Here is a 22335-nt window from a genome sequence, read left to right as displayed (position 1 = left end):
TCTTATACTTTTCATTTCTATCTGTTCGACTTCTTTTGTCATTAAACTATCAATTTTAGGAGCGATCGACGTCAGCTGAAATCAAATCTATCCATATGGTCAATATCATCTTTCCGGAACGGAGGAATTCTTCTCTGGAAAGGTCTGATTAAGAGGCAACTAATCGATACAAAGGCCTGTGCTGCCCTGATAAACTTCTTCGATTGCTAGGTCGTAGTGGAGTTCCCAGACAATCCACTCTGAACATAGAGTTGAAAAGAGGTTTGCTTGTAATACACCGAAATGCAATAATTTATGTCTTGTCATCATCGATGATTTGAAGATGATCACGCTACTTAGAGTTACCACGTTCATATGGGAACAAGTGCAATATCACTTTGATGTATGCTTCTGAGGAAGGGATTTCCAAATAATGTGAAAAGGGGCGTTTCACTTTTATATTTGCTGTATAAAGAAATTTTTGAAATACAGCAGTTCTTACTGTGTGTGCAAATTAATAAAACTCGAGTGAATATAATATGTGAAATAATACAGTGCATCTAAACTGTTTATTCGTTGTGGGTAAAAAACCCTCTGACATGCAAAATCCTTGACAAATACTTGGTACGTGACAACTTTGTAACCTGTTACGATCCTAGAGATAGTAACTTTAGTATTCCAGAAGCGAATATCCCTGACTTCAATTCTGTTTCTCGTGTCGAGAGAGAGTAGTTATTTATAAAGTATCTGCAAGATAACTAATGCTAGAGCACTTTACAGTTCAACAGGCTTTGTGAACTATTACATAGTCCAAATATGACATATGGCATCGGTATTTATTGTGTTTTATTTATTTTGTTATACATTTATGACATAATTTGCTAATTAAAAAAGTTAGTGAAAACACATTGGTTAGTAGAGTGAAACGCCGCCTACCCCATCAGAATACGACGATCCAGTCAGAAATGGCAGCGCATAATGTACTTCACAATGTGTACCTAAAACAACCCGCCATTTCTGATTGGATAAACCTTTTGAGATGCGGTTTGCGGCATTCAACTCTACTAAGTGAGCTCTTTCAAATGAGGTATCACTCGACCCATGCTTCAATTTAAGATTTCCTTGTTTTCCTCTGTGGGCCGTCCCCCCATGGTTGGCATGTCATGGTAATAGCAAGAAAAAATAATTTACATAGTTATATGACACTGTGCAAAGTTTATAGATGTTTATAGTCCATTTATAGTGCAAAGTCCATTTTGTTTATAGATGTCCCTCAGAGTTTTAAAAATGGCCTATTTCGGTTTAATCCACCCACACTTTGCGTATGGAGTGAGACTCTGGGGAGGTTGTGCCAGAAACAAAATGGAAAGAGTTTTCAAGCTCCAAAAAAAAAGCAATCAGAATCATTGCAAAGCTGAATTATAGAGAGTCGTGTAGGGAATCTTTCAGGGAGCTGGGGTTGCTGACTTTGCCCTGCCTCTACATTCTTGAGGTGATCACGTACTGCAAATCAAAGTGTGATTTGGTTCGTGGCGGTGACGTTCACCAATATGGGACAAGAGGCAGGGACAATTTTCGAACTAGTCAATACAGATTGACGTTATCACAACACCTCCCGCAACAAGTTGGTGTCAGACTCATCAACAAGCTCCCTGAGAGTATAAAAAATTCCATCAATCAAAATCAATTAAAAACTCGTCTCAAATGCCTTTTGGTGTCAAAAGCGTTTTATTCTGTCGATGAATTCATGATGAGCCGCTGGGAGGTCTAAATTTGCACAGTATTTAAATAATCAGTTTGTATGTGTTTGCTCTGGATCTGGAGTCGGTATGTATATGTTTGCTTTGGATCTGGAGTCAGTTTGAATGTGCCTGAGCGAATGTATGAATTGTAAGTGTGAATGTGTATGAAGGTATAGTTGGGACTATTTATTTTTGTTTATGACGATTGCGATACAATGTTAAATTGTTTTAAAATGCAATAAAGAGATTACTATTACTATTACTACTATTACTATAGATGTTATCTCCTATGGTTTTTAAAATATTAAGCCGTACCCATACTTTTCAAACACCCTGTATAGTGTAATAGAGCACTCGTGTGGCACTGGACTAGACAACAGTCCCATAAGCAGGGACTAGAGCACAAATAATTGTTTACCCTACTGCACCTATCCGGTAACTGGTTGTCCCTTATCTTAGTTGAAGTTGATAACGGAATTCGGGGTTTTCCGGCGTTGCCGGTTTTCTCGAGTTGCAGGGTTGCCATTTACTACTGGAGGGTCTTATAAGTAATAATAAAATTACTGGATGAATATAAAGACAGACAGCATTTAGTAGTAGGGAAATATATTTTTAGTGTATTCTGTGTTGCGCTCATGCAGGCGCACGGAGAGTGGCATAGACTGTTCTTAAACATTTCAAATACTGAACTGACTTTTTAATATAATCAGCTAACAACGTTACTATCAACGTACTTAGCTTAGTCCTTAAAATGTAAAACAAAATCATAACCGAGGAATAAAATCATTATCATAATTGTCGTTCAGTATTACACAATACAAGAATGACGAAGTTCGATCCTTAGTTATTGCTGTTATATTATTTTATTGCTTCCCGGTGGTCTGTGATAACCCGTTATCGTTTACACACACATCAGATTAACTGTTCAATAAAATCTGAGTCAAATATTACACGATATCGTGATGTCATTTCAAGGTTGGCTATACATTCGACCACAGTCCACAATGCCCGCGCTAAGTCAAGGCTCCGTGTTCGAGTTTGTAATCTTTGTTATTCTAATTATTGGACTGTTCATTGTTCATTACGAAGAACCATGATATTTTTGTAATATTCCGATAATTATGGAATGGGTTACCGTGAGTATTCATTATGGTGAGTATAAACTTTCTCTAACACGTTGACCAGTTAAGTACGTTTTCTAAATTGTTATATAATTAATACTAACAATTGTGCACTGAACTAACTACACTGTGTACTTTGAAAATATATCTCAATCCCTACAGAGATTTAGAATGTCGAGGCAGTTAATGTGTAGAAACAGCATTTTTTAAATCTTAAAATGATAGTAAATTTTCCGATTTCGTAAGGGTTTACAAAAATAATTAATTACGCCTTTAATTATTTACTTATAACTTATAAGTGCTGCGTAAGAATGTATTTACTGTCATTATCTTTTTAATAATACATTTAAAGTGGAGAAAGCTTAAATTTTAAACAGAAAACTGTTATGTTTTCCATATTTTTGGCTATTACAGTCAACAAAAAAATATTTTTCATTCCCTCTAATACGTGGGTTAATACTACCCAAATAGTAAAAAAAATTTCTGATTTAATTTAGGTGCATATTTTAATTAAAGTGTCAGACGTATGAAATGACATGTTTAGCTTGCGAGAGAGGTCGCCGGGACCCGGCTCAGTCAGGGATCTTCTTTTGAAAAACAAACAATTATAGGTGACATAAGGGTATATTGTAAGTGTGCATTTGCCTACAGCGGTTGTCCACCAATGTCCTTAGCCTCTGTAGTGACCATGGCGATTCTCTGACGAGTCCTATTCTGACTCCTCCACCGCAGATTAGATCTGCACGATGTGGTCGTGGATAGTAGGAAAACATCTACCTTGGTTAGATGCAAAGACGTAGAGTTGCCCTATCTGAACCCGTACTGCTCACTAAGGGTGGAGAGATGCAAGTCGTGCAGAAATATGGAAAGTAAAAGATTTTCCGGGACCTTGGGAGTGCGATGATAAGGGAAATCAGTCGGTATGTCTCGGACAGCGTGAGGTTTTACAGCGGCTTGGCTAGAAGTGCGACCAGGGAAGTGATGGACGTTGTTGTAAAAGACCATCACCCAACAGATGAGCCTTAAGATATCTAAGAGATTTTGTCCTGCTGGCATTTTTTAGATTTTAAAGGGCCAAAACACACATTAAAATAAGGTGTATTGTTAAATTATAAAGCGTATCTTGTGAGGAATTTCCTAACTTTCCTGGTCTGCTCTCAAACACTGACGTTCATGTACAAATGAACTATACAGAATGGATTCTTCGTCAGCTCCTCATAATCTGTTCCTTTAAAGATGTGATTTTTATTTTCCCCACTCATTGAGTCTTCTATTGTGCATGGTTTCATTAAGAAAACAACGCAATTTTCTAAAATAAAATTGTGTACTTCAACCTGTGAAGTATTGCTATATAACACTTTCAGCTCCAGGCGGCTATGTTATTTTGAAAGTGTGTGATTATCATAGCCATATTTTTATTCTTCATTACATATAAAAATAAAATGTTATCCATAGAAGGATAAACTGTATTGTTACACCGTGTCATGAAACAGAGAGTATTTAATTATTACTGTAGATAGTTTTATTATTATTATGTTTACTATATATTTATGACGATACGGTTTATGCCTGTTCAAACCAATCTGGGCTCTCAGGTATGTATTTATACTTTATACGTCCAACTTGTTATATTACAACTTCGATTTTGTTCTACAATATTAAGTGAATAATTTTTCTATTATTCCTTAAGGAGATCAGACCACACAATTATTTTTTATTCTTAACTTTTGCAGCTTTTCAATAGCCTGAAATGTCCTCTATACGATGATATATAACGTGTATATGTTTTCTTATGGTAAGTTAGCTTAAAACAATATTCTCTGACGGCTTGCACGTATATTTCATCCCTGAACTGAGAGCGACGCAAACGAGCGTGCGTTTCTCTTACAAAAATGTACCAGTACTAACTACTTTAGTAATGGCACTACATCTCAGTCATGTCTTCCCGGAAGAAGGGGAGGCCAGCTCTGAACCAGCCTCTCCAGTCATAGTAGGTAGGAGTAGGGATGTTGCGATATTATCGATATCAATATATATCGATATTATCGTTTCGATATTGCCTATATTGGTATCGATATAAGTTATCCGATATTATCGTGATATCAGAAGAAATATACAAATATCGGAGTTTTGATATCATATTGAATAAAAAGTTGTATTTACTTATTATTTTGGCTTTATTAGTTTTACAAAAGCAAAACTCAAACAACTTGCTTTGTCAGTTGTTAAATGCAACGCCAGCAAAGAAATTAACTTTACAGATTAAGCTAAAAGTAACCAGACGATGCTTGGTTCAAGTTAAGCATATATATTATAGTTGCTTTTTAAAATGTAATTGTTGTTCTTAAAACTCAATTTAGATTCTTATCGATTTATATTGAAATGTAAAATTGTAATTTATATTCTTTCTTTGACAATTGTTTTTTTTTAATAATTGTGCTTCAAATGGTTCTTAGTTAAAAAATGTTAGATAGAATAATTTAAGAAATTTCTTTTTTATCTTTAAATAATGGTTTATTTTTTAATGTATTAAGTTATACTTGTGTTAAAAACATTATTTTGGAAAATAAACTCGTAAGTTGTATCTTTGATTATACTAGTTACACACACTCATAATCAAAGGTTGTATACACAAATTTAATCATTACCCTTCCCTTATTTATCGATATCGGTCGATATTAAGGATATCGATATTTGGATTCGATAATATCGGTATATCGATATCCAAGCGTGATATTGATATCGATAGCAAATATCGGAACTAGCCTCATATTGCAACAACCCTAGGTAGGAGGTGGCATACCCTTGTTAGGGAACAAACCCCATCAACTCCAACAGCCATCTCCCACAGTAGACTAGACCTGTCGAATTGCCCATGAACCCCAGAATCTCGACATTTGCGGTTAGTGATGTGGCGTTCCTGGACATCCATAAGGTTGCCCAGATTTAAGTGACACATCGGTTTTTGCTGTGCCCAGTGGTGGGTTCAACTGGGAGGTATAAACCAGCCAGAAGTGATCCCTGCCGGATCCCAGCGGTGGCTTGGAAGTAGAGAAAGTGACATAAGTGTTTAAACGTTCAGAAACAAATTACTTCAGGTAAGGTAAAAATATTACTTGGAGGGATTGATGCGTGGTAATTGATGCCATACAAATTTACTATGACCTAGCAATCAGGCAGAAAGCAGAAAAGGCACATAAGCTATGAAGACTGCTATATGGTCTTAGTATCTTTAGTCTATCATAACATAACTTTATAAATATTATTTACGAAAAAGTGTTTAATGTAATATTTTAGGCTTTTTAACATTATAAAAAATCATAAATACAAAACTAAAGTATATTTTACAAAATCCTCTGGGGTAAAGATGTATAAAGGACCAATGTTCATAAATGCAAAGTTTCAATCCTGTATCTTTCGTAGTTTTTTAGTAGTGGGTACATAAGTTAACATGGCATAGATGACATAGGGATATTAAACGTGGCCTGCTTCCCTTAAGGTTTTGGTACCTACTTAAAGAAAAGTATATATTTCAATCTCCGAAACAAAGTGTTTTATTTTGTAACATATAACGATGGCAAACATTCTAAAACGGGTTTGGTAGTTTCACTGCAATATCCAAAGAAGGGTTTTCATCAATATCTGCCTCGTATTTTCTCTAAATTTTATTTTTACATTAGGAACCTTAAACAAACTACCATTTTCTTAAAGCAAAGACAATTAGATATAATTCTATGTATGATCTACATTTCACGTTTATAAGTCAATGGGAAGAGTTCAGTAAAGACTGATTCAGGCAGTAAGACCGTTCTCTTTTGCTTTAATTTTAAGTCTACCTGTACTTCATTATTGACAAATAGAAATACAGTATACAGATGAACTCTTTCACGTGATATTTCTCCACATGGTGGATTCTCATTTTTGCTCATTAAATTGAGTCTCATATCAGTATTTAATAATACAATTTTACACACCCAGTAACTATAAATGAAGTTAGATGTTTGAATCATTTGGCTGAATGTGTTAATACATCGCATGTAAAAATCTTTTTATGAGTATACAAATGTAAACAAATTTACTTATTGTGCTATTTTCTCGTTGCTATTATGCTCACCCGTAAAACCAATGTAAAACTGCTCGCTAACGCTCAGCCAAAACCTAATGAAAAGACATGCATTACATACAAAATCAAAGGTTTCCAAAAAACAATTAAGATTCATGCAACATTTATTTTCAGCCTACAGGTCAGTATGTTTTTGAGACATCTTGCGGCCGGATAAACATACAGAGAGACTGACATAAATGAAATCTTTCCAACCCCACGAGTGATAGATAGGCTTCGCTGACGCTCAGCCAATACTATTGGGAAGGCAGCAATCTACAGCTTGTGATGTTTGGCAGCGGTCTACGATTACCCGTTATAGCGTAATAGAGACATTAGATTAACTTTATGATCGGTTCAATGAAATCCGAATCAAACATTACAAGATATCACAATAGTTTCCGAAGTTTCGTTATAGACTCGTCCACAGTTCATCATGTCTTTCTCACGTTTAAACGCAGTGTGTGAAGTTGTATTCCATGTTATGTTGGTCGTTGGAATTGTATTTTTTATGCGATTATGGAATTAATTTTTATGTAATAACGATAATGTACAGTCTGGTTCAATAGTTATATAAGTATATAATTCGCTGCAGTCAGTAGGCTACTCATGGTGAGTTTATATTCACTTTTATCAGTGTTTTTAATCTTAACTGGTTGTAATTGGTTAATAACATTCTATTTTTCTTTACTTTGACTACTACAGTCTGAAAGTAGTTTACACATACACCAGTAACGATGTGTAAGAAATAAAATTGTAATTAATTACACAGAAATCTAGATATTTTACTTTAGCTTGTGGCAATCCTATGTAACTTGTATTTGATAGTAACACATGAGTTTGAAGGCAGTAGTATTAGCCTCATAATAATAGTCAAGTTTATTATTTTGGGTTTGACATAACAAAACAATGGACTGTCGTTTTCAAACTCTTAACCTCACTTATTTCTTGTTTGTTTACCAGCTGGATTGTTATTTACTAGCACGTTATTTATTCTGTATTTTACGTGTTTATTATTTTGGGTTTGACATAACAAAACAATGGACTGTCGTTTTCAAACTCTTAACCTCACTTATTTCTTGTTTGTTTACCAGCTGGATTGTTATTTACTAGCACGTTATTTATTCTGTATTTTACGTGTTTATTATTTTGGGTTTGACATAACAAAACAATGGACTGTCGTTTTCAAACTCTTAACCTCACTTATTTCTTGTTTGTTTACCAGCTGGATTGTTATTTACTAGCACGTTATTTATTCTGTATTTTACGTGTTTATTATTTTGGGTTTGACATAACAAAACAATGGACTGTCGTTTTCAAACTCTTAACCTCACTTATTTCTTGTTTGTTTACCAGCTGGATTGTTATTTACTAGCACGTTATTTATTCTGTATTTTACGTGTTTATTATTTTGGGTTTGACATAACAAAACAATGGACTGTCGTTTTCAAACTCTTAACCTCACTTATTTCTTGTTTGTTTACCAGCTGGATTGTTATTTACTAGCATGTTATTTATTCTGTATTTTACGTGTTTATTGTTATGTATATTTATACGATAGCCTAGTTATATATCGTGTCAAAAAATATCTTAACAACTAGGTAATTCCAACAGAATAATCGTAAGTAAGTTGTATTAATCATCTCATTTATTTAACAATTCATCAGAAACAGATAGTTTTTTATATATTTTGATGACAAAATATGTAACATCCACTAGTACTTACATTATCGGTTTATTGTAGTTAACATTAATTTTAATAAAATCACAATAAAGAAATGGCCTTTAAATTTGCTCCAATGCTGTTTCATTACGATTTTATGGTTTGTTACTTTCCTTTCGACTTGTCACCCCCCTCAGTCGCTGCTGCCAACTTGAGCGCACTAAATTACGTTACCAACCTATACCAGCTGAGCGTTTTGAACTGATTGTCCGTGGACTAATCCTCTGCTTATCTTCGGTCAGTTTGTTAATTTTTGTGGGCTTTCAGTCTGTTCCCTAGAATCACTTAAACATTTATCGCAATCTGTTGTGGGACTAAATTATTACCAAACTTTCTCCCCAGACATTCAAGCATGCTACAAAGTTCTGTGAGGTGTTACAATTTTGTGCGACGTTATTGCTTCATTGATCTTTAAAGTTGAAGTTATTGGCTTCATACGTAGCCATTCTTCTATTTTTTGCGTGAGTAATTGATCAAAGACACTGGGACTTTGACTACTAAGTCTGAAATCAGTGCTCATGCTTCTGCTCAAGTGACATCGTGCGTGTTTCCCCAATATTTATTTTTGAAAAATAAAAAAAAGTCTCTTGCAGAGTGAATTTGTTAACTGTCGTTTGGTGAGTCGAAGGTTGAATACTTGCTAAACTAAACAGCAATTTTTAGAAATTTTATTGTGAGTTTTGATTATACTCTAGACTCATATATGTTAACGCGATTGAAGAGGAATCGTGTTAAACAGGGTTAGATTATTGAACAGATTTTTCTCTGTGCATGTAAATTATAATTTGAGCTTAAGTAGTCTGTTGCTGTTAAAACTATTCATGGCATATTATCTGTTATATTTATTTATATTGTATTAGTGCACTTTACATACAGGTATTAAGATTATCGATTATTAAGATCGATAAAATAGATATCAGTTATAAGATTATCGATATTAAGATTTTTTCGGCACGGTTGAACATTTATGTGTGTACTTTTCTCCCCTTAACCTCTGTCTGCTTGGTTGCTTTGTGAATTTGATTTATTAGTTCATTAATATCTTTTTTACGTAACCATGTGCATCTCTTATTAATTTTTGGGCAATTATTTACTGATGCTTGTGGAATGCCTTCATTTATGTGTCCAATTTATTATTGATCTTATTGGTTATTACCAGTATGTTGATTAAAAATATATTATACTTTACTGATTGCGTGTTCTTTGGGAGGAAGCATGTCATTACAAGTGACCCGTGTTTATGGGAAATCATATGATTTTTAACCTGGGCCACGGCCTCTACCAAGCTAACCAGTGGGGTGAAACCAACTTGTCAATCTCCTTTTCGTGTGTGCAAAATCGAAAGGATATCTGTGGCCATCTAGCCTGGCACTTGAAAATCCTGGCATTATTTTAGATTTAGTAAGATTTAGATTTGCAAGCTATAAGATGATTGTTTGGATTCTGAACTTGATTGTGACCTGCTACGTTTTGTCCCCAGGCTTACACACACTTTCACCATGCAACGCCGAGTCATTTCTCACAAATATGGCCACTGGTACAAATCAAGCAACCTCTGGCAGATGACAAACCTTCTGCATCCAAGAAGAATTCAGCAAACGCATAAATGACTGACTACTCACTTGTATACATAGTTATGAAAGAGGAGGCATAATGAGCAGACAGTTCAATGTAATACCATAATAAATTATATTATTTTCTAGTGGAAGTGTATGCACTAGTTCACATCATTTCTTACTTCCATTATCTGCCGTTACCACGAAGTAGTACACCTAGATTTACAAATAAGCAAAGGTGCATAGTGGTATGAATTTACAAATTTTATTTCATGTGTGTTAAAATAATCCAAACCAATTAAGTAGATTAAATAGTGTTATCTGTGATGCAACTTATATAGACATGCTAACTGTAACTAGCTATATCACCAGCTATAGGTTTACTGTAACAGTGTAACAGATTACTGTAGCAGAGAGGCCAAAAGGCGACAGTTCCACCTTCGTGAACTTGCTGAGCATCTGTTAGTACTTCATTGCTTAAAGTAATGTATTCATAGAGCATCTGCACCATCAATGATGAAATTATTGTATGCCCCGAAACCCCATTCCTTTGTCCATAAGATCATATTTACTTTCGTTAATTTATTGAGCTGTGTAGTTTCAAAATCAGATATATCAATCTTAATACATTCTCTTTAAATAAAGAGACTTTTGTGCATATGTATCTATCTACACATCTTATAATATTTCGGTGCTTTCATCAAAGCCGAATGTATGTTACTTCCAAATTTATTATATTTTTTTAAGTAAGAAAAGTATTTTTTATACAATATTTGTTACACAAAATAGTAATGGTTATGAACTAGTTAAATTTTACTAGAAACAAAAAAACTAGTACAAAAAAGTATACTTACCAAGTAAATTAATGTTTTAATTCCAATAAGAATTTGTAAATCAAAATAACACGTATTTCCTAAACAAAAGGTATTTTCAAAGACTTCTTTCCAATTGTAGTTCTCTCTGGAAAATGGAAATAACGATCCATATGAATCTCCACGTACGGTATCAAATCAACAACCTAGTGGCAGAAACACTAAATAACCACGAGTTATTTAGTTTTGAGGCTGTGTTTATGGGTATTTAGATTTGTATGCTAACCCCTTATCCTTTTCAATATCTAAATTAAGGAAATATACCAGATTTTTGTCATTAATCACGTATATGTTAATTCAGAAAAGCGGAAAATGTGACCTTTAAATCATAAAAGTGATTTATCTGGCTTTAAAACCAGATCACTCATGTGTTGTTCAATCTAATTGACGGTACTTACATGCTTATGAAGTTCGGGAAACCCCACCCCCCTTTCTCTTTTGATTAATTATAACCTATATTTCTATATTTCTACTCTACTGACCTCAAGTACATTGATTACAATGGCTGGAATTAGATGCTTTTTAGACCGGTTTATTTATCTTTGTCGATCGGTGCAACAAAGAAAACGCTATTAGGGCACTGGGGATAATTTAGAACAATATTTTACTAAAATAGTCTTCTCTTACCGAGTAATTATGCTTTTTTTATCGTGATAACGAGGCCAATTTTGCCATTGTGTATGAAATATATCGATTTTAACCAGACATACCGCTTCACACAGTAAACTCGTAATAACAGACTCGCAAATTGGTTTGACTTTTGAACTTTTTGGAAATGAACACTAAATAACCTGTACCTTGTCTATTTCCCATTCAAAATTACCATAGAACTCCGTCACATTAAATCATAAGTGCTTTCTCCAAGATTACTATGGACTCATTATTCCTCCACAGTAGCCTAAAATAGTTCACCTGTTACTAAAATTGTTAAGCAATTTATTTAAATATTATGGAATATTGCAAACAAATTTATTTCAATATTTATGTATGAACTCATCATAAAAGTGAGTACTAAAATAGGCCCGCACGTGCAACAAATAATTGACAAGATCAAATCAGGTATAAAAAGAACAAACCTCAGTCCAATACCTTTTTCTACACAATCGCTCTAGATGGATTATGTCTGATATATTTGCATAAGTGGTATAACCATTCTACGAGAATATTTATCAGATGATAGTTCGTGAGGGAACAAGGACGTGTCTCCCTAGAGCTAACAACAATCCTGAGCCTTCCATTGACCCTAAGATTCAAATTTAAATTGGTATAGCCAGTCTGTGGAATAAATGTTTCCCCAATATTTCTTTATTGCCTTATGAGCCAAGAGCTTGGGTTCAAAGGTCATAGACATTTCCACATTACTATCCTACATCTTTTTTGGATGCATGAAAACACGTGACTCCAGGTGCATGAATGATACATGAGCCTCCATATGTCCACATGATAGGAAATCAGAATTTCTCGATCTACATGAGTTTCCTATTTCTGGGAGCACCTGATCTCTGGAAGATCCTACCTTCTAGAAGCTTAAGGGCTAAGAGAGAGGCCAGTTAAAGCCTCTGCGAATAAACAAATAAACCAGTCTCTGGAAGACTCCTGGTCTGCTCTCGGGGAGCTTGGAAGCCGTTTATCACGTGGTATCTCAGAAACATTGGACCAGAGATCTTCACTGCTTGTAGCAAAGTACTCATAAGAGTCCCAAACCAGTTGTGATATTTTGCATGCCTTGAAATTCTCTCCCCTATCATCAAAAGGGGCATGTTTATTTTCATTGGTGTATATTTGTTCCAAAATACGGTTTAAAAAAGAGACCCAAAAAAGGGCTGTACTTCTGATACACCTCTTTTTACTTTTTAAATATCAAAATAGCTTCCACAATTTAATTATTTTTGTAGGTTAGTTACTTAATTTGTTAATAAACCATGAATTTTAAAACTTGCATAACGATTAGATATTGCATGGTAAAACGCTCTCCCAAGGAAAAGTACCGCAATCACTAAAAATATTTTGGTGTAACTTCTTATAAAATTTTAAGAATTTCAAAGACACCCTTGCTAATACTGCCACTTCCCTAGCAGCAGCATGGTCTCAGCTGCTTATAGTCACGAAGTTCCAACTTTGGTATAGAACTTGATGTTTTCAAACATTTGAACTTTTACAATTACTATCATACCGGGTGCTTGACAGAGCTCAAATAAAAAATAGCTCATGTTGAAGATAAACCGTTTGAAGAGGGTTTAACGAACGAATTCAAATAGTGATTCAATTAGGTTTAATTAATAATAAATGTCTCGTCTTAATGAATTGTCTACTTTGCGATTCAACCTAAGCGGAGATAATGAGGGAGTAATTCGAGATAAAACGTAAAGAATTTTTACAGTTTTCTTCTACAGTAAGACCCACATTTTATTTCAGGTGTAATTCTTAAAGACCAGTGTAAAGTATTTTAAATCGAAGTAAAAGATGACATTTTCTATTACTTTAATCAACACACGTTTGGAAAAATTGGGCATGGAGCCGATAAACATAAACAATCACTGAAATATTAAAAACTGAACTACATTAACTGCCCTTTTAACCGCTTTGACTGGTGTTTTCAAAACAAAGAGGAGATCATTTTAACCGGCCACTTTTTAATAAGACATCGTCTTAACCAGCCGTGATCAGCCGGAAATGAACGGCATCGTCTTAACGAGCCGTGATCGGCCGGAAATGAACGCCATCGTTTTAACCAGCCGTGATCGGCCAGAAATGAACGGCATCGTGTTAACCAGCCGTGATCGGCCGGAAATGAACGGCATCGTCTTAACCAGCCGTGATCAGCCGGAAATGAACGGCATCGTCTTAACCAGCCGTGATCAGCCGGAAATGAACGGCATCGTCTTAACCAGCCGTCATCAGCCGGAAATGAACGACGATGTCTTAACTAAATTCTATGACTCATACAGACCTCTTGCAACGTGATTTTGTTTTATCAGTCTTGAATTCTTCTAGAGGTTTTGTGGTGTGTTGATGTTAGAGCACATCGGTTTATCCGGTCGGACCTTCAGTCCTAAAGTAGCCGGACAAAAGTGAGGATATTGCATGAAGATTTTTACTGAGGGCAATTGGATTTTAAAAAAATAAGATATGGTCATTTCATAGTAGATCTAGAGTCGTTTTATGACCATCGATACCTGAAAATTTCCCACCTTAAATCACGTCTCCTCACACATCATATTTTTACATAATAATTGTTGTTACTTTTGCAAGGATCTACAAAATTTTAGATCAGAGTGTGATATATACTGGAATTTCCGTATGTAATAGAAATTACATTACGGCGCTTTAGCTTATAAAGGCCAAATAGAATCACCAAGATACAGATGTCACCTTAAGTATGAGTGAAATTAATTTAGCCTCTGATCCATAATTTTATTTAACTATCGTATTTCAATAAAATAAACGAACACGCAATGGCAAAAAACGACGAATTGTTGCATGACATACATTGTATCCCTTTGTGGTATTAGAATGATTGATTCCTTCTATATAAATTCTTTATCACATTTCTATTCTCACTTGCCATTATGGCAGATTTATTTATCATAGAGTAAAATAAAATATTTATCCTGTAATCATTATGCTCCAAAATGATTATTTTCAAAATACCTCCTCAACTGGGACACTATGTTTTATTGATCCCTGAATGTTTCTGTGTCTGTGAAGATTTTATCGTCTGGATTAATCATAAAGTGTATTGATTTATTTTATAACATACAATATTGTATTTTTAGATTAAAAACATGTGAGGGAGTTTGTGTAAAAATCGGGTATGTTGCACCAGCAGCTATTACTGATACAGATAATGTTCAGCGGAAACATTAGTTTGACTTTACAATCTACTGATTCTAAATTATTGTCTGAGGGCATAGATTTACTGCCTATTCACAGTTTCGCAAACACACTACAGTGGTTGTCACAAATTTGACCAGTTTATAATGCCTACTTTCTTTATACATAAAGTCGAAGTTGTAGTTTCCTATATAATCTATTTTATTGTAATGATGGTGAGCTTAATCTATCATGACTGAAATCAATTTTATGACATTCCATGTTTCGTGTCATTCAAAAACAATAGTCAGATATCCAACGATATAAATTATAGTGGTTGAGAGCTTTTTCTTGAAAGAAGATGATCGTTTTGGTAAGTATTTTGTTCTGGTTTATCTTTCTTGCTGATAAGGCTGTATTACCAAGTTACACATTTGTTTGTTTTAAAAGAGCAAATTCACTTTTATTATAACAAATTACATATACCTATCACAATTGTAGCTCTAAACATTTTGCACGAATTAACAACTTATCTTTGACGCTTCTTAGTTTTTTGATCATGAATAGGTCCACTAATGATTTTGAAGTAAACAGGATTTTTCCGGACATTTGCTATAATTTAGTGATACCATCGCAGTCGTAGGTGGTTGGTTGGCGAATGCAGACTTATTGTGACCTGTATTTTGCAGTTCAGTTTTAATTAATTAGTGTTGTGTTTTATTTTTTTATTAAGTGCATGTTTTAGAGTTAGTGAAGTTGACACACAACATGATGATTGTGATTCCTGACTTACGCGTGCCACAACGCTCTGGTATGATTTGTTTATTTTAGCCTAGTTTGTAATTATATGTTAGGTTAGTTATTTACCTGAGGAAGAGATCAGATTGCAGATCTCGAAACGTAGTGTTACAGATTTTTCGTATCACTGAACGATATCAAATGTCTGAAAAAATCATGTTTCCTTCAAACCCTTGTCAAAAACAAACTTCAAACAAAGTAATGATTTTGGAAAAAATAAAATGTGTTCGAATTCATGAAGTGCCTTTTCTCTTTAATTAGTGTTAAAAGTTGTTGTGGTTTGCTCTCTGTCATTAAATTAACAAATACATCATCTTAGTTTCACATTCTCTGAAAAATTTATAAAAAGGAATTAATTTTTAAACTTATGAAATGTATGAATTAGTAAAGTAATGCAAAAGTTGGGGTTTGTGTGTATAGGTATTTTGAAGGAAATTATTTAAAATTGTAGTAATTGTGCTGTGCCATAACCTTCTAGTCTGGCATGTTTTGGTAAGAATTTCAAGGACATTAGTTAAAGGATAATTGTTTAACTATTAATAGTACAATTATGCGTGTATTTTATTCAATCATATTTATAGAAATGTTCGTTTGTCTCAATTTTCAACTATATTCAAAACACAAACTTGTTTGCCTTGTCCGTAACATTCTTATCTTAAAAAATGTACAATTTTCATTTTAGAAATGTAACCTATATAACTGTTATTATTTATGTAATGGTTTTGATCAATTTAATTAAAAAGTTCATTTATGAATATATGAACTAATTTTTAATAATGTTACTTTTACTTTTACCAAATACCGTAAATAATCTGTTTTCTTCAATTAAATTATTTTTAATTCCTTGAAAATGTGTGCTTCTATAGATTTGTAGGCACTTTTTATCATGAACATATTGCCTAAGGTTTTAGATTACTTACTTGGATAAATCCCAAATTAGTAATATCTTACTAAAAAATTATTGTGAGTACCTACAATCTTCCTAAATCTAACAAGTTAGCTTGTACTTTTCTATTAACTTTTTAGATATTGTCTGATGTGTATCAGGCTCAAACCTCCCAAGCTGGAGAATACCTGGAGAATGTTGGCCACCATCAGTCATGAACGAGATCCTCCGCAGTAAGCAACTCCAGCAACCCATCGTCGTCGGTGTCCAGTTTCACCCGAATTCTACTGAATGGAACCTTCGAGAGGGGAGGAAACGAGCACGATATCTATCATAACCTTGCTTTAAGTTTTGCTGTATTAGTATGAATTGAAACTTTATAATAAAAAACTAAATAGTTCATTCGTCATTACGTATACTTAACTCGCTTTATAAAAGCCCTGACAGGGTCTTCTTATGAGCTGTCTGTAGAGTTACGATCTTCAGGTTTGTCCTATAAGAACAATAGTAAGCATCAAGCACTTTTACGTCCCTACTTTGGTCGTACGTAGAATGATGTGTCTCATTTTAAAATTATGATCAATACGGATCCAAACGTTCTTTGGTGTTTCGTGGAAAGTGTATACTTTTTTTGTATTAAAATGATGAAATATCCAAAATTTTGAGATTTTTGTAAATAATCAACAAATTATCAAATAAACAAAAACAATTATTTTGTGTTAAAAAAATAACGTCATAGTTAATTCTTTGTCTGAAGTTTATTTTTGACGATGAAAAGATTGTGAAGGAAACAGGATTTTTCCTGACATTTTCCATTGTTCAGTGAAACAAAAAATCAGTAACACTACGAAAAATCCTGTTTCCTTCATAGTTAATTATTGTTCTTGTAGGGCTAAAATCAGGAAGGCTGTCAGTACAGCTGTCTTTTAAAAGTTTTTTTTAGTTTCTTCGACATTTTATAGGTAATTCAGAAAAAAATGTTGTACTTCATGGTTCGAATATTCAAAAAGTATACATTTAAAAAACTAAGAAGCGTTTAGACGCGTATTAATTATATCATTAAAATTAATCATCTTCTGTAACTCTACAAAAAAGCAAGGGTTTAAAAGTATAGGTTACTACAGGCGGCTCTAAAAATCGCTGTTTCTGCGTCAGTTCATCTGTGCAATAACTCTTGATTTGGTCCTAAAAAAGGTCCTAGATATTTTAAATTTGATATTCGTCTTAGTTCAAGGAAATACGCTATTAATTTTGGCACCAAAAGACGAAGGGCAATTATTCCTTTCGTTGTGTCTGTCTGTGCGACAAGTCTTTATAGAACAGTCTTCAAGACTTGAAACTTGTTTCACAATTTTTTTGGTTCATGGAAGAACTAAATTTGTTTTGGGGCTCAAAGCACAAAGGGCAGTCAGACTGTTGTTTGTTACGATCTGTAGCGTCCTTCGATATTCCGTTACACAGGCTTATTTAATGTAATTTTGGACAGCATTGGTCTTGATATACTTATTGTTTCTCGATAAATTTTAAACTTGATTATAAATCTACGGAACCAATTATAAGTAAATTAAAGAGTAAATTCTTTGCTCGACGACAAATAAAAGAATATCAAAAGTCTGTGTGAACCTGGTGCTTTTATCTTTGCGCGATAATCACGAGAATCTCTATGATCTTGTTAGTCAAATTCTGTGTTCGCTTCTTTTGTTTTACCTAGGAAAGTAGTAAGTAGACTTTCCTGTTCTTCTACAAAGTTATTTCAAGAGAGTGACTACACAATTATTAAAACTAATAAGACTCATTAAGACACATTAAGATTCTTTGCTTCATTTCAAATTCGGAAAAGTTCGAATTTGGGTTCCACAGAAGCTCAGTACGCCCCTGATCGATTAATTTATAACAGTTATCACGATTATCACCTGAATTTATAAAATGGGAGGGGTGCTTGTAGACATTTCTCATTCACATCCAGAGAATAGCCTTGATAAAGTGCCGCTATAAACTTGTTGGCTTAACTGTTCGGGTTAGAAGATGCAAGACAATTCAAGCTTTTTTTATAATATTATTTCAGAATATCGTAAGGCAATTCCATTACTGAGCTCTTAATATTAATTTAAAAAAAAGAAATGTCATATAATTGAATCTTCTAATTGACTGATTTATTGCTGCAATCCTTTGTCCCCCAGGCCTACCAACACATCGGGACGATTATCTTCAGAGCCTGCAACTCCTCCGGTTGGTGGAGGATAGAGCCTCTGGAGCTTCCATACTTCCACGAGGAAGTCTACTATCTCTGATTAACCTCGAAAGAAAGAGAGATGTGAAGAGAAAGACATCTTCTGATGAAACCATTTTTTTAAAATTAATCATTCAATTAAATGTACATAATTCAGTTCCAAATAGTAATTGATCAATTCAATATATAGTTTCTAATGCCAATTAATGGAATGAATGTCACATATTATGTTGAGGGTTTCAAATACCAGAGGAAAATATATTTTTTTTAATAATACTGCACATCCCGTAACAACAAGAAATGTTGTTAGTAACTAATCCAGTAAAGTAATCTGTATTCATCTGAATAATTCCCATTAACGAGTCGTTTGATTAATGTTCAATTCACTTACAAATAAATTATTATTAATGCTGGAAATAATAATGAATTTAATCTTTTAACTAACTACAGTTAGTTTAAATTAATATGTAACAGTTATAAGATTGTATACGTGAATACTTAACTAGTAAATAAACCAAAGAGAAGACAAATACACAAGATTAATGTAACGTGCTTCAAAATATTAGTTTAAAGTTGGCTTTATAGATCTGAATTACCAGGTTTGCTTTTAATCAAAACCGCAAAAAGTGTGAAAGTTATAAATACACGTTCAGTACATGAATAACATTATAAGAAATAACAAGGTCTTATATAACAACAAGACTACGCTGAGTATCTCTTTTCTCGTTTTTCATCATGTACCGCAACGTATATTTGTAGTTAATTTTAGTTGTTATGCATTACACGGCGGATCCTTGGGAGCGGCTATGGGGGCCATAACCCCCCTTCGAGATTAAAAAGATGTTCTTATTTGAAAGAAAGTACTTAATCACCCTCGCATCATAACCGTTAAAATTAAAATTATTTTAATATAATGAAGTACAAAAATCATATCCTTTATTGTATCTAAATGAAAATCACATGTTATAGTATAGGCAATAGTGAACTAAACCTAAGATGGCCCCCTCCGCAAATCAATAGTGGAACTGCCCATGATTCAATATACATCAAAACAAAAATGTGCTTTCGGATTCTCTGATCATTTACAATAATGTGTGTTTTGATATCGCGTAAGTTTCCAGATAGCGGGTGTACACAGTTTTAAGCAGAATGTATTGATAATTATGAACATGATAACTGCCGTTGTTCTTATATTCAGAATAAACGTAGTACAAAGAGAATATTGACATATAACGTAGTTAAGTTCGTTAGCCAATTTTAACCAATGGAACGTTTTAAGATGGCGACCATTCCCATTTAGGCAAAATCTTTCTCTCGAGTATTTCATAACATACATCAAAATTGACATTTTGCTTAAATTGTCAAGCAACATTCTTACTTAATTTTGAGAACTGTTAAAGTTACAAGATGATGGCCGGTTAAAATTTTAGAAGTATATAACCATTATAAGTGAATATGTTTACAAACGTAATTTTTAATTGTTTGTAACTGAATTTTACACACAAATATATGCTTATAACAATTTTTGCAATCTTGGCAGGTTTCAAGATTATGGAGTTTCTAAATGTTTGAATGTGTTATAATTGAAGTAAGATGTCAAAATTGAGAGTTAATTTCACATCAGTGATGTGCAAATTAAACATCTACACTCAATATGCCTCTTCAGTTTGACATGGAGAGATAACGGTCAGATTTGAAATCCACCTTTGTTCCGACAACCAGAAGGGTTATTTAGTATTCCCCGGAAGTGAACGTTTGGAATACGTTGGTTGCTTTTATATTTTTAAGTGTATAGTTTTACTTAGCCCTGTTGACCTTGCTAGTAAAAATGTAAGTATTTGTACTATAACCAGTGAGCTTTTGGCAGTTAACCTATGTAATGGAAGATAAAAACTGACGACAGTTAACAACTTCCACAGTAGCCATTAGGCTGATGATAGGTAACAACCTATGTAACATGTTAGTGTTATACTCAGCAGGGACCACTTCTAGCTGGTTTGTAGCTTCCAGCTGAACCTACCACTGGGCATAGCAAAAACCAATGTATCACTTAAATCTGGACAAGCTTATGGATGTCCAGGAGCGGAACATCACTAACCGCAAATATGGATATTCTGGAATACAAGGGAATTCGATAGGTCTAGTCTACTACTGGAGATGACTGTTGGAGTTGGGGTTCGTTCCCTAAGTAACAGAGGTTCTTTTGGCCTCAACAAGGGTATGCCAGCCCTGCCTGCTTTAACTGGAGAGGTTGGTTCAGAGCTGGTCTCTCCTGGGGAGACATAACTTTGTGATTACTGCCCAATTCTTCTTCATGGATCTCGATATGAGGCGGCTCCTACCCCCTAACCTTACCCATCCTGAATATCCTGTCATTCCGGAAGCAGCGCTATGGTCCTTATAGGACTGAAACAAAGTTAGTGCTTATGTAGGTTAACAACCTATACAATAGCCAATAGACTGATGAAACCTAACAAGCTATATAATAATTATTGAGCTGTTGGAAGTTAACGATGTGTACAATAACTAGGATCTATTGAAAGTCACATATTTTCATATTTATAATTTCATATGTTTTCTGTCTCTGATTATTTAGACTAAAACTGACATATACATAAAAAGGGATGGATCTTTTAGCCGCGGAAGGGATGTTTGGTGGAGCGTCAGCCGCCAGCACACACGCCTGCCACCCCCAGGACCGGCTGCAGGTGGTGTTTGGTGAAACGATTAAACTATTCCTGGAGTATGGGATCATCCCTCGACAAGTGGCATAAACAAGTGCCGACTTCCGCCCTCTACACTCAGACGTGTCGCTAAACAATCCTGGCTCTAATCAGTGATGGGAGAATCGAATACGGTGTATTAAAAACTTTATATGCATTGAGTATTTCTACCAGACAAGTCTAGACTTGTCTTACTTCCTTCCCGCAATCTATTGTTTCTTGGTTACTTGGAACTGCTCATGCCCAAAAGGTGGAAATGTCCTTAGCTTTTTGTGCCTCCTACAGACATGCCATACCCATGATTATGAACTTCAGAAAATATATATTTGTTTACCTGCTTCTTCAGTCCCGTATGAAAGATTCTTCTTTACTGCAGGACTTATAATCACCAATGATCGTAGAAATAGATTGAAGCCATATGCCTGTTTTTACACTACAACAGGAAATAAAAACTCATTTTGTCTTCATTTTTGCAAACTTATTTATTTATCGAATAGTTGTACAATTATAAATTTTTCAAATTTGATGATTTGTAATTATTTATTCCAAATTATGAACCTCCCCTTAGTTATTCTTTTTAAAGTCAATATTTATTTTGGTGTTTAAAATGTATTATAGTGTTTCTTGTAATTGTAATACGATGACATCGTAATAAATTTAGAATACTTTTTTGAAGTAGCAAATTTGAGGTGAAGCAGTATTCAGTATTTCTTTTTTAAGTCCTCTCTAAAGTAGGTAATCTTGACATATATCAATGTAAAATCCACTCCCTTAATCAAAGAGAATTCTA

The 22335-nt window shown here is 34.0% G+C and overlaps 2 long non-coding RNA genes across 3 annotated transcripts; both read left to right on the top strand.

Annotated features, from left to right (window-relative positions):
- Positions 1-2021: 2021 nt before the first annotated feature.
- LOC124366167 lies at positions 2022-10380 on the top strand. Its single transcript, XR_006922785.1, has 2 exons — positions 2022-2873; positions 10148-10380. It is a non-coding gene; the product is annotated as an uncharacterized LOC124366167 (long non-coding RNA).
- Positions 10381-14316: 3936 nt separating this feature from the next.
- Positions 14317-22071, top strand: LOC124366168. 2 transcript variants are annotated; one of them, XR_006922787.1, is made up of 2 exons: positions 14317-15281; positions 18773-22071. It is a non-coding gene; the product is annotated as an uncharacterized LOC124366168 (long non-coding RNA). The 2 variants fall into 2 exon arrangements; XR_006922786.1 differs by lacking the exon at positions 18773-22071 and adding an exon at positions 16733-17001.
- Positions 22072-22335: the final 264 nt, after the last annotated feature.

This window comes from Homalodisca vitripennis, chromosome 7 (assembly GCF_021130785.1).
Source record: "Homalodisca vitripennis isolate AUS2020 chromosome 7, UT_GWSS_2.1, whole genome shotgun sequence".
NCBI lineage: Eukaryota > Metazoa > Arthropoda > Insecta > Hemiptera > Cicadellidae > Homalodisca > Homalodisca vitripennis.
This window is presented reverse-complemented; position numbering and strand designations above follow the sequence as displayed.